The sequence below is a fragment of the Boleophthalmus pectinirostris genome, unplaced genomic scaffold (assembly GCF_026225935.1).
Source record: "Boleophthalmus pectinirostris isolate CB_2022bp ecotype Guang Dong unplaced genomic scaffold, ASM2622593v1 HiC_scaffold_12, whole genome shotgun sequence".
Taxonomy (NCBI): domain Eukaryota; kingdom Metazoa; phylum Chordata; class Actinopteri; order Gobiiformes; family Gobiidae; genus Boleophthalmus; species Boleophthalmus pectinirostris.
Window position 1 is genome coordinate 16,989,463 of NW_026571018.1, and position 23,232 is coordinate 17,012,694.

At 39.7% G+C, this 23,232-nt stretch overlaps 1 long non-coding RNA gene across 1 annotated transcript in view; it reads right to left on the reverse strand.

Moving 5' to 3' along the window:
• Positions 1-8,387: 8,387 nt before the first annotated feature.
• LOC129407472 (uncharacterized) overlaps positions 8,388-23,232 on the reverse strand; it is a 46,625-nt gene continuing 31,780 nt past the window's right edge. The window contains exons 3-4 of the long non-coding RNA XR_008631559.1: positions 9,317-9,353; positions 8,388-8,935 (exon numbers count right to left, since the gene is read on the reverse strand). This is a non-coding gene — a long non-coding RNA (uncharacterized LOC129407472). The remainder of the gene's footprint in view (positions 8,936-9,316; positions 9,354-23,232) is intronic.

The window sequence follows — 23,232 nt, forward strand, 5'->3', positions numbered from 1 at the left end:
TATGGTCATGAGCTCTGGGTAGTGACCGAAAGGACAAGATCGCGGATACAAGCGCTCGAAATGAGTTTCCTCCGCAGGGTGGCTGGGCGCTCCCTTAGAGATAGGGTGAGGAGCTCAGTCACGCGGGAGGAGCTCGGAGTAGAGCCGCTGCTCCTCCACGTCGAGAGGAGCCAGTTGAGGATGCCTCCTGGGCGCCTCCCTCGGGAGGTGTTCCAGGCACGTCACGCCGCTAGGAGGCCCCGGGGAAGACCCAGGACACGCTGGAGGGACTATGTCTCTCGGCTGGCCTGGGAACGCCTCGGGGCTCCCCCGGAGGAGCTGGAGGACGTGTCTGGGGTGAAGGAAGACTGGGAGTCCCTGCTTAGGCTGCTGCCCCCGCGACCCGGCCCCGGATAAGCGGACGAAAATGGATGGATGGATGGAGAAAGTACAATATCTGTAAATAGTGACTTAAGTAAATGTATTAGGTCATAATACATTACGTCATTGTAATGCTTGTGACACTCAGTGTATGTAACACGGTGATTTAGGACAATTGTGAGATTTTTATGAGCTGTTTCAAGTGATAAATATCAAAATGTTGGTGGTAAAATAATGTCTCTTACGTTTATTTTATGGTTGTCACGTGTTGTTGGGGTTTTACAAGGTTTTACAGCACCTCTCTCCTCAAATGAAATGTAAAGTAAAAATCAAAATAAGTTTACAGTATAAGTCAATCATAAGAGACACATCAAAATTGTTTTATAAAAGTTTAAACAGGTAAATCCTATCTGCACAAACACAGAGCTGCAGAAGCCTTCACTAGACAAGAACAGATGAGTCACAGCAGCAGTGAATCCGATAAAACAGATTGGATCTCTGGTTTTATATAAAGTGGACCTATTCTCTCTCTCACACACAACACACTCATCTATCAGTGACGCATCAGTGACAAAATGACTCAAATGTGGAAACCAATCCTTCTCATGCAGATTAGAGTGGCACAATATCTGGCAACCTAATTGAAATTGCAATTTGAGTTGGCACAATTATCAAATCACAAAGGCTGCAATCATTTTTATAGAATCTTTATACATTATCCTGTTGTACATGCAGTCTAGAGCTCTACAAACATATTCTCAAATGAATGGAAATATTGAATTAGTTTATCAGTTCATATTTCAGTTTTCTCTCAGTGTAGCCCTAACACACACACACACACACACACAGTCTCTATCAGTGACACATCCATGACAAAAATGATTAAAATGTGAAAATCAATCCTTCACATTTAGATAGAAAGGTGAGAATTAGCACAGCAGTCAGGTCTACCACCCACAGAGAGTGAAACAGACCAACCACATAATACTCCAAGACTCAAGTAAATCACAAAGGTGCCAAAGGTAGTCATGAAGATATGTTTCTAGTTATCTAAAATTCAGTTGCACTCTTTCTGTCCCTACCTTATTTGTACCATCTACTTTCTCACCATCTTCTAGTTTATGTGCCCCTCCCTCCCTCCTTTCTTGTCTACTTCTCATTCCTTCTATCTGTCATATGGCGGGGTTACCAAGTTGAGTGCCATTTTTTCTTTTATTGAACAAATACTGCTATAAAAGTTTCAACACAAAATTTACAATCAGACAGACATCTGTTAGGTTGGGAATAAAGTCATGCTACTTTCTGAGGTTGTGGTCTTTGCTGGTGAACAGAATTTATCAGAGTGAATGCAGCCATATATTTTAAGATGTTGCAACTGCCTACATTTGAGCTTACATATTTCAGTAGGTGGTGATATGGCAAAAAAAAAAAATGACAATGTCATTATTTTTCAGCTAAAGGTTACATTTTTAGTTCAGTGAGTAGCCTTATGGATGAAACAATGGCTAAATCTCATCGTATAATATAATATAATATCAATCAATCACAGAACGCTGTGACATTGTAATGTATATATTATAAATGCTACTTCTTTCCAAAAAATTTCCCATCATTGTTGTCATATTCCAAATAATTTTCATAATGTTGATTGCACTACAATGGAGCAAGAGACAATAGTCGATGTAATTACCTCTTCTATTGTATAATCCTACTGCAAAGTAATACATTTAGACAAAGAGCTTAAAATTATTGTTAAAAAAAAAATATACTTTTTGGAGGCTTATGATAATGTGACATCGCTAAATCACAGTATATCATAGTTAATTATCCTTACACTGATTTGTCACAATAAAAGAGAAAGACACATAAACCGTTAGCGTGGAGACACATGACAGGGCTGCTGTATGTCATCTTGATTCTTTCGCAGTCTCTTTACTCCCAGAGGCTTGCATTGGTTTTTGAAGAACAGCTTAATTAGTGCAGCATTGCCATAAGCCTCACAGTTAGAGGATTCTGTCATAAACTCAATCAAGTGACAGGCGGCTAAGAATTTATTACTACTCATTATTTCTGAGTTATAGAGACAACAAAAGAGACAACTTCTCAAAAACCAATATCTGCAAGCAGAGCTGTTTATGTATGCCTAAGATCTGTATAGATCTGAGGATTGTCTCAAACGTTACGGTACAGATCAGATGTTCTAAATGTCTGTACACACGCATTCGAAAAAACATGAAATTCAAGCATGAAAAAATCCAGATTTCTATACTGAATGGACTACATTTGTGCAACACTTGCTTTTTACATTTTAGTTTTTAATCATCTGCCATCAAATCAGTGACAGTTCTACATAGAGATTTTGTGCAAGAGCTATAATTTATCCAAGAATCAGTGTTTTACCTGATCATCTCTTCTTTGCTCAGACATCAGCTTGTTCTATGAGACAATACATGTAATTCAGTACATAGAACATGAAGTGTTTCACAGACATGCCTTCTTTAAAGGTGCATTATATAACATTTCAGGGGGAGGGTACAACACTTGCTTGTCTCTATGCAGATGTTATTGCTTTACCTGAGATGTTCCAAAGAATGACATTAAAATGATTTATCTCCATAGGGACAAGCAGGTGATCCCACCCAGAAAAGTTGCAGGTCAAGAATAGGGCTGTGTATCATTAAGAAGTTGCTGATATGATGCATACATACATACATAGGCCACAATACGACACATATCTCGATATGATCCAATACGATATATTTCAAATCTATTCGATACAGTTTGATAAAAAAAAAAAAAGGCTAAATCATGGTTGTGATACTAAAAGTCTTTGTTAAACCACTTTTTGTGCAAAGTTAATATGAAACACAAACATTTTAATCATCAAAACGGTGAATATGTCAGATGTGTTGAATAAACGAGTTTCATTCCACTGAACAAGCAATAAAACTATATCTAACAAAATAACTGAGTAAAATATACCAAAAAATTATCTTGGCAATATATCAATACAGCAATTGATGATATCAATACTGTATCATGACATTAAACGATACCATATATTGATATTTCGATATTTTTGCACACCCCTAGTCATGGAGACAAGCAGGTAGCGGACCCTCCACCAGAAAAGTTGCACAGTGCGCCTAGAGACTGAAGCCTGCACTCAAGTCTGCCCAAATACGCCAAATCTCGAGGTGTTTTAGTGACACTTGCTGGTGAAAAGCATGTACTGCATCAAACTGCCTTGCATAAAATAAATAAATAAATAAATAATTTAAAAAAAGGCCTAAAGTTGAAAATGCAGTCATGGCCTATTTTGAGAAGTCTTAATTAAGCCTAAATGTTCTAGAGGACGTGTCATGGACCTCTAAAGTTAATCAGATTTTGCTCCAGTCACTAATCAACAATGGGTAGACTGTTTGGGCTCATTTAGCTGCACATATAGCCAGCAAACTGATTAAAAAAAGACTAACATTTACTCACGCGTTGAGTTTTAGCTGTGTGTGTAATTTTTGGTAGCAGTTTAATCTACTCAGGAATCATCACCACTGACAACATCTGGATCCTCAGGGCCCACGGGAAGGATGGCGGGAAACTCACCGGAAGTAGGCTAACAAGCGTACCAAGGTGCAAATTCCTACATTTATTTCAAGACATAACTACGTGTAAAAGACAGTACTGTTCTTTACACGAGACACTATATCAGACGTACCTGTTTACCCGGGACAGCCCCAGTTTTGAGCCTTTGTCCCTGCAGATTTATCCAAAACCACTGATTTGTCCCAGTTTTATATAAGAAATGTCCCAGGTGTCCCTATTTTTGACTAGTTTCGTACCTACCAACAGTAAGAGGCATAAACTGTCATATGTTTAGCTAAAATACAAAAAGCTGCTTAAAAACGACCAAAACACAAAGAAAATGTGACTACTGAATGGCATGTAAGTCATGAAAGGGGCGAGTGCAGAACAGTTTTCCTTAATCACACACTTTTATCATTACAAACCACCAAAAAACTGGGAATGTCCCCGTTTTTTTTTTTTTTTTTTTTTTTTTTTTTTATTCTGGTCACCCTTTTCTTGAACTTTATATTGCACTGCATTAAGGCAAGGCAAGTTTTTTCAACACGATTCATACACAAAGTTATTCAAAGTTCTTTTCAGAATAAGAAACAGATTAAAAATCACAATAAAAACAAATCAACAAATAAATAATATCATAAAATTAAAAAGAGACAGAGACATTAATTACGTAAATTAGAGAGAAGTGTGCGGAATGAAGGCAAGGCAAGTTTATTTGTATAGCACAATTCGTACACAAAGTAATTCAAAGTGCTTTACAGAATAAGAAATACATTAAAATCACAATAAACAAAACATAAATAATCATGAAGATTAAAATTAAAAAAGAGAGACATAAATTGGAGAGAAGAGTGCGGAATAAAACCTTTCAGTCATATGCACATTAAAAGTATGCAATCTCTGATGCTCTTTGTATGTCAGTGACAATAACTCTTGAATGTATTTGATCCACAATGTATAAAGTAGTGTACAGAGTCTGTCTAACCGCAGTCCCCGAAGATAAAAAGGGAAATTTGTGATTATACTGTGGACTTAATATCGCAGCGATGCACACTTTTGTCCACAAGATGGCAGCAGCAGTCTTACTTAGGCGAGTCTAGACTAGACCGCTCAAACAGCTCTTGATTACAAACTATTAGGACCTATTGTTTCTAGTCCAAGTTTGAATTTGAAAATATGAGCACATAAATACCTGTGTGAGGCTCCTGTAGTGTCCTCTGCTCCCTGACCCCTGCACGGACCATGCGTGTGGCAGACAGGCGGCAGCAGAGAGCGCTTCGCCTCCGGTACAGGCACCGCCGATCCGCCCGGTGAGGACCGCAGACATCTGTTTCTCCAGTGACTTTCTCCCGCTTTGCTGCTCGGTGTATGCGTGCACGGGCATAGCGATGATTAGGCTAATCATATGAATGTAAAGATGAATAAATTACTGAAACTAATGCGTGTTACGTGCACTGAGGCTATAAAAGCACAGGCCTAAGTTATGTGGCTTTTAAAACTATGCCTATATCTGGTCTGTGATAGATTAAGGCCTGTGTGTGTGTGTGTGTGTGTGTGTGTGTGTGTGTGTGTGTGTGTGTGTGTGTGTGTGTGTGTGTGTGTGTGTGTGTGTGTGTGTGTGTGTGTGTGTGCGTGTGTGCGTGCGTGTGTGTGTGCGCGCGCGCGCGTGTGTGCATGCCGCTAAGGATTGCAAAAATAAAATGTTTTCTTCTCCTTACTTTTCCTGCGCCAAGGTCAAGTAGATAAAATCACGTTTAGAAAACAGAAGTAAAATGCAGCCAATCAGAAAAGTTTTGCTGCAAAGTCAAGCAGAGAATCAAGAGCAGTCTGCTATGTAACAGAAAGTGCTCAGAAGGACAGGGCCCATCTTGTCACAAAACACCACTTATTTTCCAGTGATTACAGTTAAGTATCTAATGGAGCATCATGTGGTTCAAACTGAAGGCCTGACTGTAAATGTCACTACATTTGAGTTTGCCTCAAGCATTTTCCCATGTGCTCTTGGTTACACAGTTCATGTTTAACTGCAGGGCCAAACTTAGAAATCTAAACCACAAATGACAAATCCAGCATCCAACTTGTACAGCCTGTTTCTGAGGTCACTGGGTTTATTTCTGACTTGAGGTGACGTTTATTTCTCATTTAGTGGGCCTATTACAATTACCATCATAGCAGGCCTTTTTGGAAAGCAGCATGAATTCGCTCAAACGTAGAAAATGACTACAACATACTTTAAAAATAAGTTTATATCCTGGAAAATATTTTGAGAACACCATATCCAGCACTGTCATTGCTGAACGCATTTGAATTGTGTGGATCTGTTTATACTGATCAAAGCTGAGACTTCTGGCCTCCTGCTTTGATCATCTATGCATAGTTTCTGAGCACTTTCTGAAGTCATCCCCATGTCAAACTCAAATTCACCTCACAATACAACGAGGTCTTCTTTCAGGACAGTAGAAGCTGTTAATACAAATGTGAAATCAAAACATTTGCCATCACAGTATTTTCTATATGTGCATGTTTATTAATGTTAGTAACTTTTAACCTCATATTGTTAAATCTTGTTAAATATATATATGTGTATGGGACTAAAATCTGTATACACACTGGTCATGGGTATCTGGGGACATGGGGAAAAAATCTATTTTCCATGACTTAAATCAATAAAAATGATCAGATCATCAACATGGTTTTAAGTTCAGTTAAGGTTAACGTGACCATAGCTTAAGGTTAAGACCAGCCTCCATTTATGTCAACGAGAATGAAAACAAAATGTCATATTCAGTGTTTAATAAAGCAGTTTACAAGACACAGAATATATGATCATTGGTAGTTATTTGTAGGGATTTTTTTGTTTTGTTGTTTTTTTAATAAATATTGTGAATTTACAGGTACGACTAAATTATAAATTGCAGATTATATTGTCTCTATTCTCTGTATTTGATTATTTGGTGTGTTTTAATGTTCCCATGTCTGATAAACACTTTAGTTTTGTCTGGGTTGTTGCAAAGTGCTCTGTAAATAAACTTTGATAAATTGATTGGAGGACTGATAACTGCATATAATTAGAATCAGGAAACGCTTATTGTTACATTTCATTTTATATTAACAGTGGATGTTAGTTCCTATAAGAAAAGCTATAGAATGTGTGACAATGGCGTTCAAACCAAATTAGTCATGGCTTAACTCTGCGCATGTAATCCGTTTAAATGAACAACAGATAGGAGCAGTTACATTTCACATATGCACAATACAATGGACACCATGTCATAGATGATCTTTGCTGTCTTGAAGCATAAACACAAGGGCTGCGCAATTTGGAGGAAAAAAAATACTCAATTTGCAATCAAATCTTTCTACCAATATTTGCAATTGTGGTCAGATTTTCAATTTATATTTAAAAAGTAGTCAGTTCTGTTCAGAGTGCACAATGTAAACATGTCCAAGAACAATAATATTTGGGAAAAGACTGAAATCTGAACTGACAAAATAATACAAGAATACAATGCATTTCAGAACATGTTTGTGTATGTCTTTAGTACAAGATTTTTTTTATGAAGATAGGATATTTTGATATTTGAGGACGTTCTATAAAATAATGGCAGCCTTGGTGATTTAATAATTGTGAGAACTGAAATTGCGATTTTGATTCAATTGCGGTATTTTGTGTAACCCTAATAAAAATATACATGTTTCTGGGTATCTTTATGGAGCTGTGCGATCATAGATAGGATCATAGAGAGGACAAGTGCATGATGGGAGTGGATGTAACTCTGTAGAACTGGTTCAGCTCAGCGTTTTGTTTCTGTATCTGAGGTTAATGTTTTCTCTACAACTGCGTGGAGAGAGGAGAGCCAGTGCTTTTTCAGACATTTCTCTGTTGGAGGAATTAGGATGCAGTCTTCGTTGTCAGAGGCGAGGAGCTGTCTGCCACTTTCCCAGCAGCCCTTGGGCCGGTGACAGGGAGATGGATGATATCTGCAGCCTGGTGCACTGCTCCCCCAGCGCTCACAAACACACACACACAGACAGACAGACACACACATACACCGAAAGAGAGACACGCACACACACTGTATTCAGCTTTCAACCAGCACACAAATACACACAAACTCCTACACAACTCTCTTCCTATTTCCTTCACTCCAGCAGGAAACTGACACGAGGAAACAGTATTTGTCTAATACACCTCTCTCACTGCCGTCAGCAATAAAACCAATATTCCACATATCAGGGGAAACACAGGAAAACACTACGAATGTTTGCCGATGTTTACCAAGAATAACCAGCCTTACACAATGCTTTTGGAAATGTTATTTATTGAAATTACCAAAAAATATCTGCAATTTATTCATTTATATCAACACCAAAATATATCAGAATCAGAAGTTTTATTACAACAAAATTCACAAACTTTTTTTTTGCTTTGGCGAAATGGTGCAAGGTAAAACAATGAACAATAATATTAAATTTGAAACTATGCTGTAGTTTTTTTATGTGGGTTTTTTTATTTTTTTTTTTTACATGTTTTATAGTGCACTTTGAGCTTCTTGCACACGTTTTCCAATGTGGTTTTTGACTACAAATAAACCAACCTAACCTAAAATAAAAGCATGCATTAAATAAGGTGTTAAATAAAAATAGATTTAAACATATATACTTAACACGTAGGCTATATAACAAACTGCAGATTACACACATTACTGTAACACAAGCATGAGTAGACTATAAGTATCTGGGGTACAGTATGTGAGGGATGTGGGGAGACTGTTTTAACACTAGTTCGCTTTCACTAATCCGACTCCTCTGTCTGTTCTCATCGTCCTTACCTGCTGTCCCTGCTACGCTGAGATGTTCTTGTATTCAGGACCGAATCCAGAGGCCGTGTCACCTGAGCAACGCCGACCGCATACTAATCAGCACCAGGAAAGACCCCAGTGTGTCCCGCTCACTGCCTGAAGGAAAAGCTTGGGCCATTGTTTTTGCCTTCCTGCAAGTAAGAAAAGAGAGTTAGAGTGAAAATGGTGCACAGATGAGACAGACGCAGGGGCAAATGAGGCAAAAGGAGAGAGAGAGAGAAGAGAGGGAGAGGAGGGGTGTTTGGGGGGGCATCCATCAGTGTTTTAAGTGACTGCAGTGGGCCGAGCCAGAGGAAAAGGTCGTGTGGTCTCTGTGTGCGCAGTGGGCACCTGGGCAGAGCAGAGCCTCCAAATGACTCCAGGCTAATGATGTGGCCCAGACCGTCTGTTACAGCACACAGACACTTTTACTTTTACTGACTCACCAGCCAATGCAGTGCAAACACTCACTCAAATTTTATCAAGGAATATGTTAAAATACAAATCAGCTTCTGGGGTGTCATTGGTCTTACCTTTTACTGTGACAGACACTGGCAGAGCCTCATAGACCTAAAAGATAATAATAGTCATTTAGTTTGTGTGGGACAAAAGGCAAATTCAGCAGAGGGATTTCACAGATTTAATACTGTTTTCAGTTTGGCTGCTCTTTTTCTCATGTGTTTCTATGCAGGATATACACATGTGGGGATGAAGGGTTATCCCCAGGAACACATTAACAGAAAGCAAAACCGTGCACCCTCTGGTCTGAAGGCAAAGCCCATATTTATGTAAAAATATGGACCATAAATATGAGCTTTGCAGAGGGATGATGTGAACCAGACCCATTCATTTGCCCTAAATCTGTAATTTGAGACAAAAGCTTTAAAGTTCCGGTATGACTTATCTCAGGACTCTTTTCCTAGATCCCTGGTGACTAAGGGGTTAAAAGCTTTTGTGGCAATTCAGGACCAGCCATAGGTCACATCTGAGTCCAACCACTGGACAGCCAACCTGCAAGACAGAGCTTAATTATCCCAGCCAGTTACAGTTCAATAACTCCATCAAGCTGCTAGCCAGATAGCAGGTTTCCCTAGCAACGCCTCCGAAGTGAGGCACAGATCAGAGGAAGAAGGGGAGATAACAGACCCATGTTGGGAGCAGAGCCAGAGGAGTGAGGGGGTCCTCCCTGGACTCATAGACCTTTACACTGGGCACTGGGGGCACACACGGCTCCTGTTGGCCTCTGTCCGGCTGCAGCTTTGTGTCGCTTTTCAATCAGAGACGCTTTATACAGCTCACAGGCCTATGGGAAAGTCTGCCCCTTTTCAGCGCTCCCCCCAAAGAGTTACTTATCATCCGTAGATTCAAATAATAGTCACACTTTTTATGCTGTAAGTGGCACGATTTTCCCCATAAACAAACTAGTCCATTGAAAACCTGAGGACCGGTTGAGGCACAGGTGTTTGAGAGCGTTCAGGTGGCTGTCTGGCCTCCTGCCGCAGTGTCTGGAAACTCAGACACCCCAGCCCCCCGCCTCCCCCCCGCCCCGCTCTGCTACAGCTATACCTGCACCCTCCACCGTGATAAGGGATCTATCTGCTCCACATCCACCTCACCAGAAAACCCCTGACAACCCATGCCAAAAACGAAAACAAAACAAGCTCTCTAGTTCACCAAAAACATCCGATTTCCCTTTTCGGCTCAGACGTGGCCCAAATGCGCAAGAGACCATTAATCTGTCCATACTAGCGTTATCGGCCTGTGTGGCGGGCTGCTGTGTTACATGACCACCTCAGAACAATAGGGTGTAATCTCTGTCACACACTGGAGCCTTTGGTTTATCTGCACCTATTCAAGCCCAGAATCAATCTTTCCTGCACCAAGTTACTGAGCAGACACAAGAGGTGGGAGATATATCGAAAAATCAATACTCTCGCAATTGCTATTTTGGAGATATGCAAAATTACAATGTCAAGTATATCGTTTACAATTGAAAAAAACATTCGAGAGTTGGTTGAAGGAAGTGATTAAACATAAAATGAACTTGCTGTGTCATCTTTCAGATAAGATTATAAAAGTGGTATTTCTGCATTTTTATGGTTCATTTTACATTCGATACAGATGATAGACAGACAGACGATGGTTTTCAATAATATCTCATTGCATGTATGTATATATAGAATAAAAAAAAATAAATACTGAGATAATTATTTTTGTCAATATTGCCCAACACTAGCAAACACACACTGCGGGCCTGCATTTAGACAACACATTTTAATCATTCTTTAATCTGTATATTAAATAATTATTATAATAATCATTAGTTGTTTAGTCAGTTTTATTGTCAATAGTTACCCATGGCTATATAAATATTTAACCTCAATTTCTAATTTGCATATAGGGCATTAAAGGCCCAAGAACAGGACAACTGTGCAGTTAATTAAATTATAATCAAATTGTGATTCAGTCATTTCTAATTGTCACCTACATGCTTGGGGCTTTTAAAACAAGAATCAAGCATGTGTTGTGTAGCAACTCTGGAGCTGGACATTTGAATATTTTCTGTGTTTAAAAGCACTTATAAAAAGTCTGTATTGTGTATATTCAGAAAAGACATTTTAAGACAAATCGACCAATGAGGGAAAAAAAGTACACTTTTTTTTTTATCATATTCCCCAACCCTGCCTAAGTATCACATGCAGATACTTCATCCTATAAAATGAATATTTGTTACAATCCAGGGCGGTCATTGCATAAATGAACACAGACATTTTACATTTTACTACAGATATCTGGCATGACTTAATGCTTTTTGATGTGAACCTAACTGAAAGCAGATACACCGCAGTAAAAGCCTCCGTACTGGGTGAACTCATCTGACTTTCTTTGCTCAAACTTTGTATTCCCTGTTCAGTGGAGTTACAAACTAGCCAGGAGCTAGCGCCTTTTTACGGGGTGATATTTATTGGCTCCTTGGCGGATAGCTGTGAGCGCGGTGCTTTGTTAGTGCTGGGGGAGCTGAGGATTTCATCAGAGGGCTGGGTGCAGTGTGTCAGACAGAGCCTAATAAAAGTGTCTGGCTGGTTTGTGGGCACCCGCTCTGCTCTGGCTGTGACTGCTCCGCACTTGTCGCACCGCGTTGGTCTATTTGGTATTCACGGGGCATGGCACTTGTTCAGCTGTTGTTGCTGGGGGCTTTGTGCCACATACACACACTGATTAGTTGGCATCGGCATTGTTCACTACCAGACCAAGTGGGAAGACTGGATGAAAAATATATAATTAGAAGAGGGAGACTGGAGACAAGAAAGGAGAAGGAGGGGAGGGTTTCAGAGAGAAAATCAATTGTTTTGAACTGCATTCTTAATATGGGTAATTTGGCAGAAATTAGGTTTTCAGAAACGCATGATGCCTTGGGAAAAATGAAAAGTTTAAAAACCAGGTCAAGCTGTTATAGTGAATGGATTTACACCTTTGAAATACATAAAAGAAAAAGTACTGTTTTGAGGAGGGCTGGTTCTAGCTGATTGCGCTGCTGTATAGACATGCTCATAAAAGACCAATTCAGTGGTTTCATTTTCTTTTCAATCTTGTCTTTTTACCAGCTGTCTACTTAAATTACAATGTATGTTTGAATGGTGTAAAGGCCCATTTTAAATATTGACTTGAACCATTAACCAATTAGGTTGTGACATGTAATGACAATGTGAGGACTCAACACATCATTGAATTAAAGAACCACAAAGTAATGTTCCAGAGCCTGATAGATCTCTGTCAACACACACCCACTCCTCCCAATTTAACTAATGAAACATGTTCAACAATCCAAAACGCCAATCAGAAACATCAGAACTCATCTGTCTCTTCATAGGTATTCAATATAACCCTTGTATAAACAATGTTTCAAGGGTTGAGTTGTTTGTTTGTCAAATGTGATAATAATGTGTTTAACTGATCTACTATACAGACTTCTTAAGTACAGTGTGTAGCTGGTAGGGTATCGAAAATCAGATACTAATCAATATAATTTGAATAGGTATCGATACCATAAAAGTCACATTCACAAGACAGAAATTAACCTTTCCCTGAATAGCTTTAGAATGATCTTAAGACTAAATAGTGTACGCCCCTGGACCACTATGGAACATACCTGGACAACTGAGGAATTATATAGATATAACACTGCATGGTAACATAAAAGCAACAACTATTATATAACGTTGAAAAATTACATTGTACTATATAAAGAAAGAGTGGTTTTTTTTTATTATCATCGTGTAGTTAAAGCATCAAATCTATTCCTTAGTTGATCATTTTAGAATCATAACAACATTGGACAGTCTGGACAGCCCCAGTCTGTGCATGAGGCTGCTGTGGTTCAGACGCACAGCCCCATAAGGGAACATCACACTGGTCCTGATATGTTCTGCAGAGGTGTTGACAGGGGTTAAACACCTGGGAGAGTGGGGTCACAAGAGTCGTATTCTGTCATTTCAAATACTGACGCAGTGTTACTTCTTATACTCTACTGCAACTGTGAATACTTGGAATATAATGCGCTGCTATGACCAGTGACGGCCCTGTGAGTTATGCAAAATGTCGTCATGGCAGTAATTTAAGGAGGAATACAGCTTTCTGACAAACTTGTTTTCTTGACAGCGTCCATTGAAAAATATATAGTACATTTAAAATAATCTGAATTTCAGTTTTGAGTTCTGTCCAAGTCCACCCAAGAAAAGACGATTGTGCCCTCCGCCAGCGTCCCAAGAGCCTAACCCGTGATATTTTATCAAGAGAGCTCACAAGTTAGGGTCTCAGGGAGCAGGTGAAGTACGCCAGTCTACAGAGGAGCCGCAGTCAGCTGCAGGGCACACACACACAGTGCCACTTAAAAGTTCCCCCTTGTGCCCACAGGCAGCCCAGCCAAAAGTCAGAGCCTTTTGTCACACAATGGCTTCATCGGCTTCTATCAAAAGTCAAATGGCGCTTTGCCCTGGACCAGCAGAGAAAAATGCTCCTGGGTTCCCAGTCTTTCATTGACAAATAACTTATTAAACTCAGGCACAGCCGCTAGGGACCTGCGCACAAAAACATGCAGAGGTCGAAATATCTTTATACAAAAGTAAATAGAAAAACGTGAGGCGTCCGTGACAGGTGCAGCAGAATACAAACATTCCAGGTTTAGACAAAAGATCTATTACAAAGCGTCACAAATTCAGCAGACACAACACTCCAGTAATGGTCCAGACAGGCAGGGCTCGACAGACTGTGGCGGCTCTGAGCTAACTAGCCTTTGTGCTGGCACAGGGAAACGTCCAAGACAACCAGCGGAGTCCTCTCTTTGTCCTAAAATGCATTTCTTTTTTTGCATGAAGACCACATCAGATCCTCCACTGGACTGTCCACATGTTTCAATGTACAACACGACTCGCAGATTCAGTATCTGGTTTCAGCATAGGGACATGCAGCGACAGCGTTCCACCACAATTAAAATCAACAAAAATACAACGTTTTGACACTCTCGCTTAAAATCAGTAAAGATAAAAAATACACATTATTTGCTTAACTTGCTGTACATCCTACCGCAGACTACAACACCCTCAACGCTAGATCCTGCCACCTACCTGCCCAACTCTGCTGCTATGGCGGCACGCTTGGCACATGATAAGTAGTTAGTGTCAAACACAACAGCCTCAACTAAGAAACAAAGCACGTTCTATTTAGTTCAAATAGCCACTTCCGAACACACACACTACAGGGCATTAAATAACAACAGTACAACACAATAAAGTATGATTCACAATATTCCGGTGTAATCTCTGTCTATCAGGTACAAACACACCATCACCCCCCCTCCCCTCTACCTAGTCCCCATCCCACCACCCACCTCTCAACTCCTCCCCCTCAGACAAAAAAAATGTGAACGATGTCTCTGACTGTCTCTTCTCTCCAGGGAGCAGCAGCAAAGTGGAGGCTTCCGGAAATGAACGCCGCTGCCACCAGACGCGTTGCCGTGCGCTCATTGCTCCGTCTGCCCCTGACTACGCCTTTTGTTGTCGAGGCGGGATGAGGCGCGAGCGGGCAGAGGAGAGAGGAGCTGATGTGAGAAGTCCGAGAGACGCCGCCACACGCAGGTCAGTGAGGTTGGACGCTCCCCTCTCCCCCCACAGTGCTTCATCCCCACAGTTGCATTGTCAGCTGCATCTCCTCGCCCCCTCCCTCTCTGCTCTACTCTAGACAGCGGGACACCAGCCTTGTCGTGACACTGTACTCTACAACTTAACACTTCTTCTTCTGCTTCTTTCAAAACGTACGCACAAGATCGCCTACGTTAGTTTACGACACAAACCTTCTCGTCTTCCTAGTTGGCCATTGAAACACCTGTCCCTCTCTCACTTGACCCCAGAAGCCCCCTCCCCCCACGGCCGCCCTGTACCTGTCTGTCTGTCGTGTCTTTACTCCTGTCTGCAGCTGCTTTGGTCAAAGTGAGACACTGCGGTAGAAGAGTGTACCGACAGCCTAGGCTCTTCCTCTCCTCTCACTCTCTCACACCCTCCATCCAGCTTTCGCCGGTGAACACGTTTCTCTCTGCGCTGATCAATTTCTTCTCTTTTCCAGCGGCGCACACACACACACACACACACACACACACACACACACTGACTGACTGCAGTGAACTGGTTGGCCGTGGCGGAGGATGCGCTGTAGCAGTCTCAGTGATTTTACACAGGCTACAACATGGAAGACACAACTGTACTACAATATTTTATTTTCGGGATGAGTGATTTTGCTGAGCAGGTATGGCAATGGACAATGTTAAAAGCTGTATCAGTAGTAGTGTGGTCTCAATACTAAAATGTCAAATTTGATTTCAATAGGAATAGACTTGATATTCAATACCAATTTTGATACCACAATAATAAAAAACACTCTTCATTAAGATATTAGAGTGTTATTTTCAACATTAAATGATAGTACTTTGTTTTGTATTAACATGTGGCCTTATATCTGTGTAATCACTCAGTCATCCAGGTTGGTCCTATAGTGGCCCAGGAACATATACTAGTCTATGTGGTCGTTCATTTCTGTCCAGGGACTGACTTTTTTTTTGCATATATACTGAGTATCTAGTTTTAGTATCGATTAGTATCTAATTTTCACAAGGCATTCAATATAAATTATAACAGTCTAGTATAACAAAATATAAAAACTAAAAAAAAAAGTTAGGAAACAAGCATCAGCACCGATGTGAGAAGAAGGACACAGGACGCAGTGAGACATTATGGCGTCTCTGCTATCACTGTCAGCTCACACTCCGACTGTCACAGCGTCTGTGGTCAGCTCCACGTGAACCAAACACTTTGAGTCACAATATTGTGACTGAAGCTTGTACGCAGCAGACAGGCAGCAGACAAGGCAAGTCTAACAGCTCTAAACGCACTTAATAGGAAGATGGTGTGTCTCAGGGATGTAGGCCTTTATTCGCTTAGTTAATTAATCGATTGATGGTGGTCTTACTTTTTATTAGTTGACAAATTATTCAATTAAGATTATAAGGAGTTACAAGCAAAACAACAGAAAAAAGAATGCACAGAGTGAGTTAGCTGCAGTGTCGGGAGTGACTGGACACTTTCATCTGCTTACTCAATTCTGTTGTTTATTAATACTTGCCTGTATATCTATTTTATCAAGATCCTAATAATTTGGAAGCTTTGCCAGCACCACGCCACATCTCCTTTTATCATTTTATTCATTTAATCGAAGCCCGGGGCATGTCTTTAATTGACCAAGAATTAGTTAAGACGACTACAGCCCTAGTGTGGCTCTCACTATGTATTATCAAACTCGGCTGTATAGTGAGGTCTCCTGAACAACTGCAAAAAAGCATGGTGTGTTTCATTTTCCTTAGGCCTGAATGAGGTCTGCCCTTGACAGCTATTTCTAATCTTGGGGCTTAATCACCTTCAACACCCAGGATAGATTAGGGTTATGACCCTGTGTGACATGGAGGGGGCAGGGAGAGAACAGCAAATGTTATCATTGATTGATTATGCCCTTTAATTCAAATGGAAAACACACTTTTAACGGGAAAAGGCTGAATTGTAAAATGTCACTGGCGATGGGTGTGAGTCGCCTTTAGTCCAACAGAAAACACTAAACCAGACGGAGCAGAGAACTGACGAGGGACAAGAAAGCGCTGCAGCCAATGTCAAAAGCCAGGTTGAAGTCTATGGGGGAGGGTGGGTCTTCATAGATTGGCTGGGTGATGGTGCTGGTGATGCAGAGACAGGGGGCGGGACTTTGGCTGTGAGCTCGGGGCCAGCAGGCGGCCGTATAGGTGATCAATCACTGGTATTACCACGGTGTCACTGCGGAGTCTGGAGCTGTCGCCGCATTCACACATCACCCCTCCACGCACAAACATCCAGAAACACAGGAAATAAAAAGACTTCGACTGGTGCAACTATCTATTCCGCAGTTTCTCTTTATAAGGTTGTCAAAAGTATTGATACCAAGAGACTAATCAATAAAAAAAACATAGTAACGAAACAAGATACACATTTGAACAAGTACTTATACTGCAAAAACACATACAAAATTGGGCCTTTTTCCTGAATAGCTACAACAGTCTTGCTCTAAATCAGAATTAGTATATGACCACATGGTACTGCATTATTATTTTGAGTTGAAGATTTCATCCTATTGTCTTTAATTTCAAAATCGAGTTGGTATTGTGACAACAGCACCTTAAATGGCAATGGCATGTTCACAGATTAAGATCTATAACATATATATTTCAGTTCCTTATACGGCATGTTTGTATACATAAATACACCTTTTAATAGATCTTTGCTTTGAATGTCTCAAGATCTTCAAAAAAGGACGGTTAGATTATTTACAAAAGAGCTCCAGGAGACAATATGCAGCACCTCTAGAGTTTTCTCTTTCAAAATGTGCCAAAAATAGCTCGGCACAGGCTGAAGATATCCAGACAGATATCCAAAACAATGGTCTTATCTGAGTCAGAAAGGGAGCAGGAGCTGATGGAGGAGGAGGAGGAGGAGGGAGGGTGCAGGAGGAGGAGGGCGAAGGGGGAGGGGCCAGTACCAGTGAGCCCTCTGCGCAGCCAGCCAGTCAGCGGGACATTAATGACCATCATGTCTTGTCACACGAGCTGTCGACCAGTCAGCAGATCCTGCCCTTGCCCCTGCCCTTCTCCGATCAATACCTTCGATCTGTCTCAGGGGTCAAAGGGCAAGAGCGTATCAATACAGAGAGAGGGGCTGATGCAGCAGGCACAGAGCTGACTCCAGACAGATCAATGACACCCCCGTCTGCCACTGCTGTGTTATGATTATTCATTTGCCATTAACCCCACCACATTAAGGGAATATGTTTGCCACTGAAGAAATAGAGCTCCGGGCGACTGGGCTTGATAGGAAAGTTAGATTTTACGAGTCGGAAGCGAAAGCACCGTCTGGCTATGGACCTGACACTGTTTAAGAGTCAGACTATTTGTCACTAAGGTCACCAGTCGTTTGTGACGTCACAGACAACAACCCAATCGCTAATGAAGCGTTCACACAGGCAGGCTCCTATTGGCTGATTAAGGGTCATGCAAGTAATAAACACTTTGTTTATTTTCTCTTCAAGATGATCTGGAAGTTACAATAGAATTTGTTGCTTTTGTTCAGATTTTCCGTGAATATTGCAAAATATAATTTAACAGAAGTGTTGTGTGTAGACGTATAAGAATGAAATAAAATAAAACCACGTGGAGTAGTGGTGTGAAATCACTAGTTATTAATACTAGGTAATATAAGTTCTGGACACTATGATCAGTGCTGAATTGCTTAATAAATTTAATATGAATTAAAATGGTCATCACAAACAGAAATGTACTGAGATCTCAAATTAAGACAGGGTGTCATTGTAACAGAGGTGAGCAGACTTCTTTAGTTCTCGCAGACGCAAATCGAAGCTTGGACAGACTAACTAATGCCAGCATTTATTTGTATAACCGTTCTCCAAATACAGGCCCTGCTGGAGCCAATGGGGCTGTGGCTTGTTGCTGGGGCAGCTGAGGAGTGCTGAGGCAGCATCTCACATGTGGAGCAGTTGGGCTGGAATCACACGGTCCCTAACAGTTTCATACAATACACCACAATACATGGCTCACAATACAATAATATTACGATATAGTGATACATCCATTGATCAATATACTGCATATTATATTCTGGGACATATTGCTACTTTTTAAGAACCAAATACATCTTAACAACAATTTTTTTTCAGTTAAACCACTATCTGTGATAATAAGATAATATAATAATATAACCAATGAATATGTCAAATGTAGTTTCAACAAAATCAACAAAATTGTAGCACTCACACAAAATAATTCAGCAAAATATACCATATACACACATCAATACCCAATACATCTATTTATATCTACCTATAAATCTGTGGGCGGAGAGGTGAGGGCAGACCAGAGAATCCCACTTAAATAAAAACGGTCCATGCTCTGTTCAAACGTGAGCACTATCACCATCTACAGAATACAGCGGGTATCTGCAGCAGAGCAAACAGGCCCTTACAGTGAGCTGGCACTTCAGGTTTCCAGGGATTTACCAGGATCAGATTCCATGGACAAACCCCCTCTGCTTTAACTCTCCACAGAGTAACTCTCATGTTCCCATTTGGCAAATTGTATATCCTGGATTTTAACCCTAACGCAGTGGTTCTCAAACTTTTCACACAAAGTACCACCTAAGAAAATATTTAACTTTTTGAGCAAATCCATGGGTTTCAAAATGATAAAAAATAAGGACTGATGCCATAATAATTAACAATGCCGTGATATCTATTCAGAGTTTGCCAATTTACAAACCAGAACCAGAACAATTTAAAACAAATAACTGAACTTTAAACTGTGAAAAAATCCTCAAGATGTTGCATATAACAGGAAGCTGAAACCTATGAAAATAAAAAACAAGTCTAAAATCAAACAATGTATAAGGTAGTTCTTAGTAGTTTGAGAAACATTGCTCTAATGCATCATGGCAAATTTTATATGAAGTAATCTACAAATGTATGACTCAAGGAACCTGATATCTTGTTATGTGCAATTTAAAGGGCCCACACTACTATTTTCTGATCTATGTTGTAACGTTTCCTCATCAAAAACATACCTAGAGCTGTGTTGTGTTTCATTCACACATGTTTAACACACAAATCCTGCACATTTAGGTTCTCTCAAACAGAAAACACCCTGGAATTGCCAATCTCTACTGAACTAAAGGTAAAAGGTAGCTGTTAACTTGAAAAGTGTCACTTCATGACATCACACAGTGGAACAGCATTTGGTGCTTTGGACATGTAGACAAGCTAATAATAAAATGTTACTCAAACATGTGTGAATGAAACAAAACAAAACACAATTCAAGGTCTGTTTTTGAGGAGGTAACAACATTATAACATGGCTTAAAGCTCACAAGAATCAATACTGTGTAATATATGACCTTTAAATTATCAGATACAACATCAAAGCATCCCAAACCAGCCATGAACACTTGAAACCAGAGTGCTCAGAGAATAAATGAAACAAAGTGCGCTAAGGTGGTCCACTTAGCCAAGGTCCAAACACACTGACAGCAAGTTCATCCATCAGACCAAAGAACTGTCCCCAATGACAAAGAACTGCGTGAAAAATGAAAACAACTCAAGCTGCATTTCAGATTTGAAGCGCTTCTAAAAGAGCCCAAGAGCAGTAAATCCAGAGCTGATCCAGTGGTGTTGATTTGGGATCGTTTTACACACTGCGGCTATGAGACAGATGGAGTTGAAGTCGGCCATATTGCTACTGTAAACATAGACTCCAGTGTCAGAAATGCTTATATTATAAAAGTGCATGTATATCACTACTAAGCCTTGTGAGAGATGCATAGGCCTTTCACAAGTGTGATATAGGCCTATAGACATAAACAATAAAATTATTAGAATAGATAACCTTCTGTCATGTCAGTCATCTTTCATTTTTGCACTATTTCTCCTTACGAATATACTCTTGTATACAGCTATAGCTATATAGCTACATAGTGAGATATATTTGTATTGCTATGTTCCTATATTTTGTTTTTACTTGTACACATAGATTTTTATAATGATGCCTTATTTGACACCAGTCTCTTGTGACTTTTGCTACTTATTCTGAATTGATTATTACCATTTATATTTTTGCTCTTTGTTATTATAATATATTGTAATGTGGGAGCTACTGTGTTCAAATAATTTCCCTTGTGGATTAAAAAAGTTTGTGTAAATCTAAGTCACTAAAGCAGGATTATCGAAAGAATATATATTCTCGTGTTTCATCTTCCTGTTTATAACAAAAATATGATAACTTTTCCCAATACAAAACTATAGTATTTTGTTATACATTATTTGTTGCCATAGCAACAGTCCTAATTTTTCATCACTCTGAAACCCATGGCTATTTTAAATACACAATGAGCTGTAATAAATAGTAGTAGCAGAATGAAAGAGTTAGCTTGTATCTATCATAAGAGTGTATTCAAACAGTTCAAATCTAATTGTGGTATTGAAAAATAACAAAAAGATCCCCAAAGGAAAAAGTACCCACCAAAAATAGTGACCCCCAAAAGTTATTGTTCCAACAATTTTATATTGAAGTAATTATCATGACAGGCCTGGACGCATAAAGTCCAAGGTCACATAAGGAAAACCCACATATCATAACAGTAAAACATTTCAAATTCAAAGCATGGATGGGAAAGGCAAAGGTGTAGAAGCAGCCAGCACTGATGTCAACAGGAAAAATCTGTTTGGACCAGTGAGTTCGATTGATAGTGATTGTTGGTTTCATACTTGTGTTTATGTAAAACCATCTGTGCATCATAACATTTGCCACACAGTTCACATGTGAGGGACACTTTGGCCCTGCTCAGAGTAAACAAGCTGAGGTGTCATATCAGGTCCAGACACTGAGCAATGTGAAGCAGGTTTTACCATACAATTAAATGTTACAAAGCTGTGATGGATTTAAAGGTGCACTGCGCAACTTTTCTGATGGGTGGTCCGCTACTATGTTTTCGCTTTGCCTGTTGTATACTATGACATTAAATTTATCTATTTTATAGGATTATCAAAATAATTTAAACCAAGATACTAACTGATATTAAAACTAGTACTGTAATTAATCATTCAAGTATGAAAATGAATTAACATAAATAGGACAAAATTTGACCTTTTGTAAACTAGTATAATATTACATTATATTAAGAAACTATCATAACAGTACTGTGAAGTATCGAAATCGATATTGGGTATCAAACCTTTCTGTTATAACCCTGAAACTCAGTCTGAAATGTTAGTATCAACTAATCTTTTTACTTAGAGACGGGGACTTTTAAGCAATAAACGCCTCCAATTTAATACATGTAAGGTAGACAGAAGTTTAATACTGTGAAGCATTCAAGGGAAAGCAATAATATCTCCATGAGCACAAGCAGGTGGCATACCCTCATACAGAAATGTTACTTAAGATTTTGAAACTAATCTATTCTTGTACGAACTAAAACTGATTTAAGACTTGCTTTACATTGTGTAACAAATTGTAAAGTACATGCAATTCCAGGAAGTCAATTAGAAGTTGTGACCCACAGCGGGGAGTCTGATGATGGCTGAGCACTGATATAGTTCAACTGTGAAATGAGACCCCGGGCGTGGAAAAACTATTTGCTCTACAGGCCCTTAACGCCGTGAAAAGGTCCTCTTAAGTTATTCGAAAAGCCTTTAACATTGGATACAGTCAGTGATCGTTCTGCAGATGCTAGGACTTGGATGTCATAAGTGTACTCCAAGGAAAGCTAGAAGGTTGTACAGTTAACTCCCAGGGTGTAATTCTAAACCATACAACCTACTACCTCAACCCGGATGCACACACTAGCAATGTTTCAGAACCAAATTTGTATGTTTGGATTTTAAATAGCTATTATGTGCCCAAAGATAGAATAATTAGACTAGGACATCAAGCCACGACTATGAAACTACATCTAAGGAAAAAAAAAAGTTTGTAAAAAGCACAAAAAGTTACGACGTTCACACCACAATGACAAAGACCCACAGAATCGAGCTTGTGATGTCAGATTTGCCACAAGATCGGATCTACGGGTTTGTGCCAAGAGGTTAAGCCCAAAGTATCAAATCAATTTAATAAAGAATAAAAAATATAAACGGCAATAAATAGTCACATTTTATATAGTGCTTTTCTACCTTCAAGGCACTCAAAGCACTACACCCATTCATACAGTGAGCACAGACAGATCGGGATTTGAACCGCCAACCTTCATATCAGAGAACAAGCACTCTTTCAGCTGAGCTACAATATAATTATAAGTAGGGATGGGCAATATTGTGATAA